The following is a 15,635-nucleotide window of genomic DNA, read 5'->3' as shown; positions in this document are numbered from 1 at the left end:
GTCCCTGTATTCATTACAGGGACAATGCTGCCAATACAGGGACAATGCTGGCCTGTATTGCCAGCATTGTCCCTGTATTGCCAGCATTGACCCTGTATTGTCAGCATTGACCCTGTATTGCCAGCATTGTCCCTGTATTGGCAGCATTGTGCCCGTATTGCCAGCATTGTGCCTGTATTGCCAGCAGTGTCCCCGTATTGCCAGCAGTGTCCCCGTATTGCCAGCATTGTGCCCGTATTGCCCGTATTGCCAGCAGTGTGCCCGTATTGCCAGCATTGTCCCTGTATTGGCAGCATTGTGCCCGTATTGGCAGCATTGTGCCCGTATTGCCAGCAGTGTCCCCGTATTGCCAGCAGTGTCCCCGTATTGCCAGCAGTGTCCCCGTAGTGCCAGCATTGTGCCCGTATTGCCAGCATTGTGCCTGTATTGCCCGTATTGCCAGCAGTGTCCCCGTATTGCCAGCATTGTCCCTGTATTGGCAGCATTGTCCCCGTATTGGCAGCATTGACCCTGTATTGCCAGCATTGACCCTGTATTGCCAGCATTGTCCCTGTATTGCCAGCATTGTCCCCGTATTGCCAGCATTGTCATTGTATTGCCAGCAGTGTCCCCGTATTGCCAGCAGTGTGCCCTTATTGCCAGCAGTGTGCCCTTATTGCCAGCAGTGTCCCCGTATTGCCAGCAGTGTCCCCGTATTGCCAGCAGTGTCCCCGTATTGCCAGCAGTGTCCCCGTATTGCCAGCAGTGTCATTGTATTGCCAGCAGTGTCCCCGTATTGCCAGCAGTGTGCCCGTATTGCCAGCAGTGTGCCCTTATTGCCAGCAGTGTGCCCTTATTGCCAGCAGTGTGCCCTTATTGCCAGCATTGTGCTCTTATTGCCAGCAGTGTCCCCGTGTTGCCAGCAGTGTCCCCGTATTGCCAGCAGTGTCCCCGTATTGCCAGCAGTGTCCCCGTATTGCCAGCAGTGTGCCCTTATTGCCAGCATTGTGCCTGTATTGCCAGCAGTGTCCCAGTATTGCCAGCAGTGTCCCCGTATTGCCAGCATTGTGCCCGTATTGCCCTGTGTATAATGCCCATGCATATATGCCGCTGCCCTGTGTATAATGCCCACGTGTATATGCCGCTGCCAGTGTGTATAGTGCCTGGGGGTAACATATAGCAATTTAGGGGGCGCCAAAATGAGATTATATCTTGCCCCCCCCAACCTAAAAACGTTCCAGCGCCCCTGTGTATGTATGTATGTATGTATGTATGTATGTATGTATATATATATATATATATATATATATATATATATATATATATTGTAGTGGCTCTGCACTCACTAAATTAACTGATAATAAATAGTGGAGATTTAGTTCATGAATTGATCAATGCATTTAAGCCTGCAGCCCCCTTCATGGGACCCCACTTTTCTGCAGGTCCTAACACTATTGCTCATGTTAGAAATACTTTCAACTCCCCCTCCCCCCCAACTATATATAATAGTTATATATTTTTGTGCAAAAATAATCCACTTTTAGCTTGAAATTTTAAATGTCCTAATTTATCTTTTACTCTAGCAATATAAACACATGGCAGCTGCAGAAACTGAATGGTACGCATAATCTTCTTAACCTATTTCTATCCATAGTTAATTATAGGGTACTTGTTTCCTAGCACGGCCACACCGATTCTAATCGGGGGCATCGCAGGTAAAAAAATCAAATCGGTCGCATCGCATGCGTGCTAAAAAATCGCATGCGATGGTCCCGACGCGATGCCCACGATTTCCCATAGGGAACAATGTTAAATGCCTCAATTTACCCAAATGAACAGGGAACAATGTTAAATGGTCCAGAAACCCCTCAAAACACCCCAGAACAGTGAAATGGCCCCCCAAAATTAGTTAACGCCACCCCACGATCAACGTGAACCCGAAGCGTGGCGAGCGCAGCGAGGCTGCGAGGGGCGGCGGTACGCGTCCTCCGACCTTTTCATACCCCCACTATCCACGTCGGCGTGGAGTTGAGAATAGAATAGTGTGGCGAGCGCAGCGACCCACCGAGCCCGAAGCGTGGCGAGCCCCGCGAGGGGACGCGGATACCTTCAGTGTTATACGCGTCCCCTCGCGGGCTTCACAGGTGTCCGTGGCGACGCGGACACCTGTGAAGCCCGCGAGGGGACGCGTTTACCTGTGAAGGTATCCGCGTCCCCTCGCGGGGCTCGCCACACTATTTTATTCTCAACTCCACGCTGACGTGGATAGTGGGGGTATGAAAAGGTCGGAGGACGCGTACCGCCACCCCACGCGGGCTCGCTGCGCTAGCCACGCTTCGGGTTCACGTTGATCGTGGGGTGGCGTTAACTAATTTTGGGGGGCCATTTCACTGTTCTGGGGTGTTTTTGGGGGTTTCTGGACCATTTAACATTGTTCCCTGTTGATTTGGGTAAATTGAGCCATTTAACATTGTTCCCTATGGGAAATCGGGGGCATCGCGTCGGGACCATTTTATGCTTATTTAGCTGCATGCGACGCGACCGACGCGATTTTTTAACTTTTCAATGCATTTCAATGGGAAATCGGGTCCATCGCGTCGGGGGCCATCGCATACCACTATTAAGGGCACAAGATCAATGCGATTGTGGCCGTGCTAGGAAACAAGTACCAATTATAGCAATTAGAACAATTGTAAGAACACACATGTATGCTTTATCTAGCATGTGTAGAATTCCTATCTACACCCAGCCAAAATACAGCATGAATGCATGTAGACAAACAACATTATGTAATAAAGGTGTAACCAAGAGGACGTCCGTTCTGCCACCGTCTCCATGTTGTGCAACCGGCCTGGCCACAGTGGATAGAACATCACAGGTATGGAATGAGAAATACAGTATCAATCACAATCTTTTGAGTTTGCTGCCATTGGGGCTGATTCTGTTTCGGGAGTAAAGCTAAAGCAGGAGGCGGAGCTAGATATATGTTAGATTCAGAGTTTTTGCAGTGCATGAATAAAGCTGCCCAGCATTTTGCCTGCGTGCAAATAAATGTATTTGCTACCTTTGCAATGCAATAGATTTGTCCAGCTACAGCGTTGCTTTGTTCCCATCTTAGAATCATCCATATTACAGGGAGAAGCCTGGAAAGGAGACTCCCTGTAACATTTCCAGGGACATCATCAGGCTTAACGGGAAGGAGCTAAATTACGTGATTTGCATCATCTTGGCCCCGCCCCTTCAACGAAGAGCCGCAAATACCAGTATCTGAATGTGTGGAGGATGGGGTTACACCGGGGGGGCAGCTATATGTGGGAGGCTTGCCCACCCTCCTGGGGAAATAGGTGGCGGGGGGGGGGGGGGGGGGCAATTTTCGTGAGCCTCTTAGATATTCTGAGAGGGTAGGTAATTATGCCAAAGATGGATAGATAGATAGATAGATAGATAGAAGGCAGAAAAATAAATAGCTGCAATTGTAATAATAATATCACCATAAAACCAAATTAGGATAAAAAAAAAATATATGACAGATAATAATGGTGTTGTGTTATATAAGGCATGTATTGGCCATCCAAAGATTTCAGTAATACATTATATTTGCTTTCTTTAATTAGATTTGCAACACTCTATAACAGTAGAACTTGGTTGGATTGTATGAGCTTGTGGTCGGCTTTGTCAGGCTATTGGATACTGGCCCAGAGAAAGTATGATGTCTTGTGGGATGTTTCTGCTTCAGACCTTCTCTCAAAACTGTATTTGATTTCCCCATTACTGAAATATGAAGCAGGAGACAGTAAATGGGAGCATTGTGGGTCGATGCGAGATGCTCGTAAATTCTAAACTGGTTTGAAAGAAAGAGGTCCGCAATAACAAGACCTCTATCCAGTATCAAGTTATCATCTTGAACATCGGCAAGCCGGCTACTGTAAGCACACACATGGCCTAACCTATTACATTTTCATTAACTGAGATTATTGTTATCTAAATCTAAAATATTTTGGTACATTTTTTTAATATATGTGCCATTCAACGAGTGGGACTGAGGAGCAATCTGTGGCAGGTTCGGGCATTTGTAGTGCAGAATGTGCTGTGGAAGTTATTGGGGTTTCTGCACTTTGGCACTACTGAATGCCTCTACACAGGTGCAAGGGAGCGGCTTGCACCCCCACAAGGGTCACTCGGTGCAGTGTAGACACCATCTACAGTTAATGGGGCAGATGTATTAAGCTTAGAGAAGAGATAAAGTAGAGATAAAGTTTAAGGAGATAACGCACCCACCAATCAGCTGTGTTTGAAATATGACCGTTGGGAGTTGATTGGCTGATGCGTTATCTCCTTGCACTTGATCTCCACTTTATCTCCAGTTTATATGAGCAGTGTGAGAATGGAGATAAGACACCTTCTGACTGCCCCACTTCCTCCTTCCCAAAGCCCTACTCTGTCTGCATCCAGGGCCCTTACTGGCCTGGAGGCACCTAGCCTTTGGCGTCACTAGCTGTATGTGTTTGGTGTTACCCGCACACGGTGGTCACCCACAGAAGGGGTGACACCAAAGTGACATTACAGTACTTTGCATATACAACCTCAGCCAGGCTGTGAGCTATAAGTGGATTCTGTCTTCTACACTAAGGGCCTTATTTAGACCTGTTGGCAGGCCACAGTTTGTTTGCAAATGTTCAAAAACTATCGGGCTGATTCAGCCTTGTGTCTGATGTCTTTGGTCTACCAATGTGCATGTGCAAATTTCTCTTCATTGAGGCACTTGTAGCCTGATTAGCAAGGAGGCGTTCGCTGAGGTCCTCTCAAAGTTTCATGGGCATGCCCACAAAACCACTTGAGGTCTGCATTTTCGGGTGGTCACTACAATGAATGCATGTCCAGGCTGTTCAGGGGAGGTGGTTAGCGCAGCAACACAAAAAAGCCCAGGGTCAACCGGTAGTGTGTGGGCGCTTCATCGATGGGCCGGCAAACTATACATCAGCAGGAGTTGTAATTTTGCTAAATTTACCATAATTACAACTCATGCCGAATCAGGCCCATTGCTGGAAAGGGCTGTTAATGGAGCGCCTATCCCTGTATGTGATTTGTATTACATCTGGGTGTAAATTATTCTAGAGAGAACAGGGTCGACAGGTAAAATATGTCCGCTTAAAAAAAAATTCATGTAGACCGTTTCCATGTCAACCTTTTTTTATGCTAATATTTTGCTTGTTTCGACCTTTTGACCAAGTCGACCTAATGTCTGTTGAACTTTTCATGTGTCAACCTTCTGCCTGTTGACTAATTGTGGTTGCCCTTTGACCTAATGACTAGTTATATAGATAGATCAAATGGACTTATGGAATTTCAGCCCGCTGGAGAATTGGCACTCCTAATTATATAGTGGATTTTCTTGAACATACATTTCTACAGTAAAGTTGGTCTATATTAATGTATATTTCAGTGAAGATCTTCCTTATTTACAAAATATCAGTGAAGTAACTAGTAATTCTGCTCCCCCTTGTCAAAAAAAAGTTTCTGGCGCCCCACTACATTAATTATAATTTTTATTACCTACATGCTCATTGCCAGGGGTTTCTTGCTCATTGCCAGTGGTTACATGGCCACTGTCAGGCATTACATGCTTATTGCCAGGGGTTTCGTTCTCGTTGCCAGGGCTTTCATGGTCACAGGTACGCCAGCATTACTGGCAGTTCTAGGTAATGTCATTCACACTGTTCTTCCCTGACAGCCGCTACAGGTCCAGCATCTGTCTACTCCAAAGCGGCGTCCATTTTTGATGAGTTGTTTTAAACAGACCCCATGCTGACAACTGTCCGCATGGATTCTCCATAGACCATTTACCCAAAGGTGCTGGCTCACCCAAGCCGTCGTTTGGACTGCAGTGGCAACTTATTTGATTCGATATGGAATAAAACCCCAGTTTATTATTATTTTTTTTTTTTGCAGTTTCTTATATAGCTCACACAGATTCCGCAGCGCTTTACAGAGAATATTTGAACATTCACATCAGTCCCTGCCCCAGTGGAGCTTACAATCTATATTCCCAACCACATGTACATGCACACACAGACATTCTAGGGTTAATTTGTTGGGAGCCAATTATGGGAGGATTGTGGGAGGAAACCGGAGCGCCCGGAGGAAACCCACGCAAGTACGGGGAGAATATACAAACTCCACACAGTTTGGGCCATGGTGGGAATCGAACCCATGACCTCAGTGCTGTGAGGCAGTAATGCTAACCGTTACACCATCCGTACTGCCCAGTTGATGTTGGGTTTCAGTGGTTTGCTAACCTGTGTTTTTTTATATTGATATTTAAATATTAATAAATACAGGTTTTGGTCCCGAAATTAAAACATTATTTATTTAAATTGATCAAAATTGATCTTTAGTACATTCCCCTCCAACTATCTATTTTATGTATATTTCCTCAAATTAAGCCTAAACTTGTTATCTTGCAGTTTACAGAATATGATAGGACGCAGCAAGGTTATGCATAAGTGGTGCTGCTGTGGGTATTATGTGTAAGTGGCACTAATGTGGATGTTATGTGTATAGGGGGCATTACTACTGTGTTTATTATGTGTATGGGATATTATATGTATAAGGAGCACCACTACTGTGGGCGTATGTGTATGAGGCACTACTGTATGGCATAACGTGAATAATGCACAATACGGTGTGATGTGAATCAGGCACTGCATGTGGTGTAATGTGAATAAGATTGTGGTACTGTGTGGTGTCAGTTGAATTGGGGGTACTATTGTGTCACCACACCTCTTTTTCCGTGTGCTCCTTCTGCCTGCATTGTCTCTTTGTAAGGTATGGTGCAAATTTATAGTTTGCAGGAAGGCACGGAATCTGATAGCGACCGCATATTCCCACTATCCCCCTCTTCTTCTCTTTTCCAGGATTTACATATTGCAGTTATTTAGCCTTTCCTGTTATGGTAATCATTTTAGATCTTATTTATGTCCTTATAGGAACTATAGCAAATTTTATATGTGGAGGCTTTGAAATCCTGTTGTGATTTCAGTATTTTCCCAATAGATCTGCACCTCAACAAATCTACTAAGCTCAAAGCCACTCTTTGTGTCAGTGCTAAGAGGCCATCTTACTCAGCAACAGCCCCATAGATAAATATTGATATAAGCAAACAGGATCTATAGAATAACCACACACAGTAAACATTAAATGTGCTTTCTGTGATAACCACATACCAAGTGTGTAAGAATAGTTCATTATGTGCTGAGGCAGCAAACGCATAAATGAGGAAACGCTCCATCTGTGTCAAAAGTGTGCAGCTTAAAAATAAATGGGGAACTTATTACATTTATATGGAACTTATTACATTTATATGTAGCATCCAACTGTGCATTAGCCCTCATTACCTCTGTGTTTGTGCATGTGTGAGAGAGTAAGAGATGTAGTTTCACTCGCTGCTAACAGGTGGCAGTGTTTTGGAGACACACAACGGACACTAGACATTTATATAGATGATACTGCAGGGCACTTCAGAGAGAGCGGCCACAGGGTTTCATCATTAGGCCCCACCCCATACACAGGGAACCTGTGATTTGTGCATCCGTGATGAGGGATGGAGCTAAATTTCATGATCCAGATAATTAGCCCCACCTCCTTCTCACAGCTCCCAGTATTGCCAGTAAATAACATATAATACCCACCCCGTTATTTAGGAAGTGGGCAGGATGCTGGAAGGCCACTACTCTTCTGGAGTTTGTGGGGGGCTATCCTTAAAATTGGGTTCCTTCCACACTTGTAATACTGCTGGATTTCGCTAAAGCTTTTGACACGGTGCCTCATAAAAGGTTATTAATGAAACTAGGTCATTTAGGGTTAGGAGATACAATTTGTAATTGGGTTAAAAACTGGTTGCACAATTGGAAACAGAGAGTGGTGGTAAATGGTATACATTTTAGCTGGGGCAAGGTCCAAAGTGGAGTCCCACAAGGTTCAATATTGGGACCCACCTTGTTTAATATATTCATTAATGATATTGGAAGTGACATAGGGCCTTATTCTAGTTCACTCTTGGAGGCAAATTCCTTCTCAGATGGAAAAAAACATGTGCACTGCAGGGGGTCAGATGTAACAGGTGCAGATAGAATATGATTTCGGTGAGTTATTTTGTTTCTGTGTAGAGCAAATACTAGCTGCTTTATTTTTACACTGCAATATAGATCTCACTTTGAAGTAAAACCCCACCCAAATCTAACTCTCTCTGCACATCCACCAGCCAATCAACTCATGTCTCTCATCTCACAGGCTTTGTTTGAAAAATGTCAGGCAGGAGCTGATTGGCTGGCTGTTTATCACTCTCCATTTTATCACTTTTGAAGCTTAGTGCATCTGGCCCATAGTGTTTTATGGGCATCCCCCATGAAAATGCTGGGTGTTCTCATGGGAATGCCAGAGGGCCGATGCCTGCAGGGGGCGAGCAGCTGACATCACAGGACAGCAACCCTGTCTTGTCCTAGTGGTCGGAAATAAAAGTCAGTCTACACCAGGCAGGTCAAACTCAAAATCCCAACTGGACCGAATAACCAAGGTCTAAGTCTTGTGTGGGTCCTATATACCCATTGTCAGCAGTACAGTCGCCTCCTCTATATTATATTATATATCAGTGTCTATTTAGCATTCAAATTCACATTCTGCCACAGAGAATAAGCCGAAATTCACATTATGACACAGGGTGCCAGATAACACATATGCCCCCACAGTGCCAGATAACACATGTCCCCACGGTGCCAGATAACACACAGTTCCTCTTCTTCACCCCACCCCCATCCGACCGCCCTACCCCACCTGTAGTAAGTCTTACTATTTTTGAAGCGCCGTCTGCCCCTCCACCTTCTGCACTGCAGCAAGACACCAGCGCCGTCTGCCTTAAGCCGCAAGACAACAGCAAGAGACACCAGCGCCGTCCGCCCCTCTGCCGCCAGATATCCTTCCCTCCCTATGGCCGCCGACTGCCCGCCTCCACCGACTCCTTTGGCGCCTGACTCTGTGTAAGCGCCGTACGTCAGTGCACGGGTGCGTGGTGACGTCACCCGTGCCCCCGGGCACCTCCGCAAAGGTGCAGCCATTGAAGCCCGTTCCCAGCTGAATTTTTCAAAGGTACAAGCACTGTGGGCCACAAAAGTAGGTGGCTGGGGCCACATGCGGCCCGCGGGCCGTGAGTTTGACATGCCTGGTCTAGACTGACTTTTATTTGCTAAGGCAGGAGAAATCAGTGACCATCAAATGATTTCTCCTGCTAGGGTAGGCAGACGAGGGGATCTGTTCTCGTACACATCCCCTCACATGGTACAGAGGGGATTCGGAGGTATGGGAGGGAGGCATCTCAGGCGCTTGGTACACTGCGATGTACGCAGCTTACTGAGCCAATCTGAATTAGGGCCCTTATAGATTCATGTGCTCTGGTGTAGCTTGATGTTTGAAAATAGAAACTGCACTTGGTGTAGCTAATACCCCTTAGTTACCCATGTAGTATAAACATTTCCTGATAGGGCAGCATAATATTATATTACAAGAAGTTCTGCGGATACAAAACAGGCTTAAAATAAATAAATAAATCACAGTCAGATTGGTTTCCATTTATAGAAAGGAGACCAAAACTTCTCAGTCACTATGAGAAATGGGACGTTATAAGAACGATGAAAACAACCTCAAACGTTCCATTACCACCTTGGCTTCTTGGTGTTTATGGCAGGTTTATTACCATCAAATGAAGTGTTCTTAGCAGTTTATTTTGTTAATTGTGTAAAAAAATAAAAAAAGGCACAGATAGTATTTGACTGACTCCCAGCTTCGGTGTTGCACGAAATAACAGACGGTTTCTTGCACTGGGTTCTGTACTATAATTAATATAATTCATATGTCTAAATATTTAGAAAAATGTGATAAATGAAAGAATCTTTGTGGAAGAGATGACATTGAAGTGGCTGGATTATATATGCTTATATTTCATAAATCAAATCAGACTTGGGGCTTGATTCAGTGATGTAATGCAGATCTCTGATGGTCTGAGAGCTGCACATGTGCAGTTCTCATGCTGTGACATCACCCTCAGCACCCTGGATGTTTGAGGGCGGGGGTGGCGTTTCACAAAACAGTGGTATGCTTGCCCGTTTTGTAGGCGTGCCAAGAACAGGGTCTGTATCTTCTGATGCACACTTGCCTACCCTCCTGGAACTGCTGGGAGACTCCTGGTCCCCATAAATCGCGGGCAAATGTCCCGCATTCCCCCCCGACCCCCCCTCCTCCTCCTCAGCCGTCCACTTACAGAACACAAACACTTTATATCGGGGGCGAAGCCATGATGATGACACAATTATGTCTCCACACCCCTGATTCACCCACCTTCCCATCAGCCGCTCCCCTAATTCACCGACCAGGCTTTCCCCTGTGGCAGGAGGGAGAACCGAAGTCGGTAATTATGACTTACTGGCCTCTGCAGTGTGATTACCTTGGATATCCAGAGTAAACTTTACTAAGCATTACTCTGATGTCCAGTGGTCAAAAAAAAAGCAGCAGCAGTGCAATTAGCGCCCACCTCTAAATCAGCCTACTAAGCCTTGAAGAGAAATAAAGTGGACGGGATAAAGTACCAATCAGCTCCTAACTGCCATGTTACAGACTTTGTTTGAGAAATGACAAGAGCTCGTGGTTGGCACTTTATCTTTCGCCAAGAATTAATACTTGATCTCTAAATTTGCAGTTATTTGACCCTTGTTTTTTTTTTCAATTGTTCTATTTTTAAAGACACAAATTAAAGCAGAAAAATAAATAATCATCATTTTCAAATCATTGTATAAAGTGGTAAAAATGAATGAAAAATATAATATGATTTAGGAGCAGGCAATGACTCTCTATCAATCCCTCCAAACCTCTAATACCCCTTTCACACTGCTCAAATAACCTGGGTCCGAGCCGGATGGTTTGTGGGTTGACCCGTGTCTCTGTGCGGTGCAAAAGCGCCATTTGGAAAAGAAATCCCGCCCATTGTCTTTCTGTTTGCACCAAGCACCCATTCTTCATGCAAAATATCCCACCTCCATCCACATCATACAGTCAAGCTTACATGCCTACAACACTTCCATGTCACCCCTGTTGGTCTGCCCCTCCTCTTTAGAATGTAAGCTCTCACAAGCAGGGACCTCTTACCTCATGTGCTTATCCTTTCTTACTTGCACCAAAGCATGCTGTTTGCTGCCACCTGGATACTGTATGTTGTAGTAATCGGCTGATGTTCCTATAATCATTTACCCTGTATTTGTCCTGTATGTCTTCAACTGTAAGTCACTGTTTTCCTGTTTTGATTTTGTTCACTCTATAATTGGGCGCTGCGGAACTCTCGTGGCGCCATATAAATAAAGGATAATAATAATGACGCTTCCACAAAATTGCACGCTTCTTTGTGCACAAGAGATCTCAATTCATTGGCACATTTTTTTCTTTTGGTGCATGCGCAATATGCTGAAATATGTGAGGTCTGGCAACATTTCCTGACTGGTATAAGATGGATAGGTTTCACCATTGCTCTTGAGACCCTGACATGTGGTACTGCTGATGAGATCCTAGACAGCATGTTGGAGCAGGGAGGGCCCCCACTAGAAATGTGGGGGCCCGGGACTGACCTACAGTCTGGGCCCCCAGCGGCACATCGCCATGCCTCCGGCCAACCCCCTCCTTTGTGCGCCTGCCCCCGCCTCCCCCTACCCCATCCCCATTAGTTAACATCATGTCACGGCAACGTCCTCCAGCTCCTTCAGTCTCCACGGTCAGGTCCGGAGCGCACACTGCACAGTGCAGCCTGCAGAGCGCCGAGCCCCTCTGTGTCCTAGGCTCGGTGCTCTGCAGGCTGCACTGTGTATTCTGCATGCCTGGCCACCGGCACCAGGTGGGGGAGGCTCAGCTGTGTGCGGGTGCGGGGGGGCTGTGGGCAGCTTATTGGCTGGCTGTTTATCACTCTCCATTGTATCACTTTTTTGAAGCTTAGTGCATCTGGCCCTTGGTCTTTATTTTTGTAGCAGGTGAACAGTATACTATGTAAATCAGCACAGCAAGAATAGTTACAGCTTTGCAGCATACAGCATAGTACAAAACACTTCAGGAAGCTCCTGTGGTTCCTACCATAGCCCACACCCGGCCTATCACTTGGGCAGCTCTTCCTCCATCAAGAGCAATGACCTTCTGCCCTGGAATCCTTATATCTGGAGAGCACAGGTGCTGCTAATCAGCCGAACACCTAATCACACCAGTTTCCTGCTGTTGCTGCTGCTACTGATCTAAAACCTGGTCTGGATTTTTCACATTATTCTCATCTTGTTTTTAGAATCAATTTTATATGTTTAAATGTTCAAATAAACCTCTTTCTTTTCCACATCCTTCCAACCTTCAAATGACTAAAGCAGGGGTCCTCAAATTTTTTAAACAGGGGGCCAGGTTCACTGTCCCTCAGACCGTTGGAGGGCCGGACTATAGTAAATACAAAAACTATGAACAAATTCCTATGCACACTGCATTATCTGCCTATACAGGGTGTTTTCATGCTTGTACCCCAAGGGTTAATTGCTCATTGCATTCCCAGCAGAAACAGCACTGCTACCTCCTTCAGTCTCCCACCCCAGCGCTTGCTCATGTCTAGGATCACAAGCGGTGGCCGGGAGCTGCGTGTACCATCTCTAGTTAGTTACACAGCTCCCCCACCGCAGCCGCAGACCTTTCTGCCTCACCTGCCCACAGCATGGAGGAATACACACCAGGACATACTACCAGCCTGGCGCTGTTCTGCGAAGGCTACCCAGGCCAGCAGCAGCCAGTGACCACCGGAAAACATACGCTGATGCACTGAGGAAGTGGTGTGCGTTTTTTTTATGTGGCCGCGCACCATTCCTTCATGTTGGGGGGGCAGGGAGCAGGGAGCTTTCTCCCTTCTTACCTTCTGCTGCCGCCCGCCAGACATACAGCCCAGCGTCAGGGCTGCTTGGCCGCGGAGCCTGGTGTATGGCAGGAACGGAAGTGGGAGCTGTTACCCTCCTGCTGCAGCCCGACACACCGCACGTAGGTGGGCGGTCCTGCCCATGGACGGGAGAAAAAGGTCCATGGGAGGAGCTGCATGCAGTCGGGCATGCGCGCAGCCCTCCCGTGGCCATCTTTTTGGTGGAATAAAAACAGGCAGCGGCTGGGTTTGTATTTAAAGGCGCAGGAAGTCCGGCGGGCCATATAAATGTCCTCAGCGTGCCGCATGTGGCCTGCGGGCCATAGTTTGAGGACCCCTGGACTAAAGCATACCTCCCAACATGTCCCTCTCCAGGAGGGACAGAATGCTCTGTTTCTGGACTTCCCTCTTAATTTAAGATTGCCATCACCTGTTGTGAAACACCTTTGCTATAAATTAACCGGTGATAGCAATCATAAATTTAGAAGGAAGTCCAGAAACAGTGCATTGTGTCCCTCCTAGAGAGGGTCATGTTGGGAGGTGTGCTAAAGAGCAGTAAATTGATAACTATATACGACTCCTATCCAGTATCTCTACTCCAAGGGTTGGCAGGATGCTTTCAGTTAACAAAAAAGACTAACAGTCCCTGTATTCATATATACAAATCCACAACAATCATTTCTTAGAAGCTGATTACATTTACCTACATAACTTCTAAAAGCTCAGTTATGAAGTAGACAAATGCTGCACACAATTCGGCCAGATAGATAATCCAATCAAGCAAAAAAGTTGACTTTCAATAATTAGATTGACATTCCAATTTACATGTTGATTGAATACTACATTGGGCCTTTTTTTCTACTCAGTTTGCCCAAATTACCAACAATAGTCAGTTTTTGTCTGCCCTGGTCTATAAGACAAATCCATGTAGAGTTTCGCTATTGAAGCCACCTCTCCATCTGTGCCATTTTGCAACTCTCCTCAAGGTTGGAATATGCTATATAAATAAAAAACTGTTAGATGTACAGTAATGTTTTTTAGTGTATTGGGAACCTGCCTCTAGGGTGAGAGGGCATGCTCCTCCATTGATCTTCATGTGGTACTGATATACGCCCATTCCCAGCCAGTCGGAACACAGCGTTCCCTTACCTGATGATTTATCACTGGTCTCTGGGACCTGCAGTAGGGCAGTGTCCCGGGACTACCCGCTGTGATAACTCTCTGCCTGGCTGGCTTCCCTCTTCTGACAGGACAGACGGCCGCAGCTCCCATAGGTATGTGTGCTCCTCTATTTGAAATATAAAGGGATGTTGAACATAAAACATGATGTCACATTGGCGCCAAAATGTGAAACATACTCCAACGTTATAGCCTCAGTGCTTCCCAATGCGCTACCTGTGTGTCCAGCTCCTGCTCTCTGCCTTCCATGTGCTCCATTTGGTATCTGGTCCCTGGAATGACAATGTCTAGGTCTACAATTACTAGGTTGATCACTATTAGTCGACAGTGGCTAGGTCGACATGGACATGGTTGACACTCAAAAGGTTGACACAAGTTGTTCATGTCTTTTTTGTTCATACTTTACTTTCAAAGTGGACATAGAGTGAGAATATAATGGTGTGCCCGAGGCATGGCGGGCCATGCGAGGGGCCGCAGTAGACTTATATGGTGTCACTGTTGACGTATGTCGACAGACACCAAAGAAACTGGCTCACGAAAATCGTGTGCGTCTCAGGGCCCCCGGGGTAGGTAGGCAAGTCCCCCACAATCCATTCAGACTCCTGCAATCCCCCTTGGCAGGGGGAACACAGTGACCTCATGCCTGTAATACCGGCATTTCACGGTGGGGGCATTTCCACGATGATGCAATTGCAATGGCCTCGCCCCCACACAAGGCTCAGTTGTTGAGCTCCACCTCTGGCTCCACCCCTTATAATGGCATGCCCATGGGCCCCACCCCCTTCTTCTTCTAGCTGGCTGCTCTCTCCCAGAGAAGACAGACTAAAAGTAGGCAACCCTGGCTCCAGCGCTGTGTGCTGAGCAATCTGTCACTGCCCGTGTTGTCAATAGAGAGAATACGGGCGATGACTAGCGATATCTAATCAGATCGCTTAGAAATGGGGCTTTGATCGCCCCATGTGGATGCCCCATTACTGCCACTAGAAATTGGACCATTTGTCATAAATCGTAAATGTAGACTGATCTGGAGGAACTTTTGCTGACCTTTTCTGGAAGCGATAGTGAAACAATTAAAGGATAAAAAAAGATGGTACTATTTTTTTTTACCAATGTATAGAAATATGGAAGCAATGTAATATATTTAGAGTCTTCCTTCATGTGTTTTTTTTTGTGCGTTTCCTACATATACACCACAAGTAAGTGAGTCATGCTGTCCTCCACCCAAATTATTGACTGTCACTTTTAAAGCAATTCTTTGGAATGCTGTAGGGAAGTTCTGTAGATTTATGAATAATAGAAACTGTGTATTTATATTGACTCTATCAGCAGCATACCAGCGGCAAGCGAAGGTGAGTTCTTGCTACTAATCCTTCTTCTTCATTTGGCAGTACAGTATTTGCCACTTCCTGTGGTATAAATTGCAGAACTAGGTGGCTCTACATCCTATTATTTAATTTTAATCCTATATATTGTAAATAGTTTAATTTAATGAATACGTTCTTTGCCATAG

Source organism: Crinia signifera, chromosome 1, assembly GCF_055691185.1.
Source record: "Crinia signifera chromosome 1, ASM5569118v1, whole genome shotgun sequence".
Taxonomy (NCBI): domain Eukaryota; kingdom Metazoa; phylum Chordata; class Amphibia; order Anura; family Myobatrachidae; genus Crinia; species Crinia signifera.
This window is presented reverse-complemented; position numbering follows the sequence as displayed.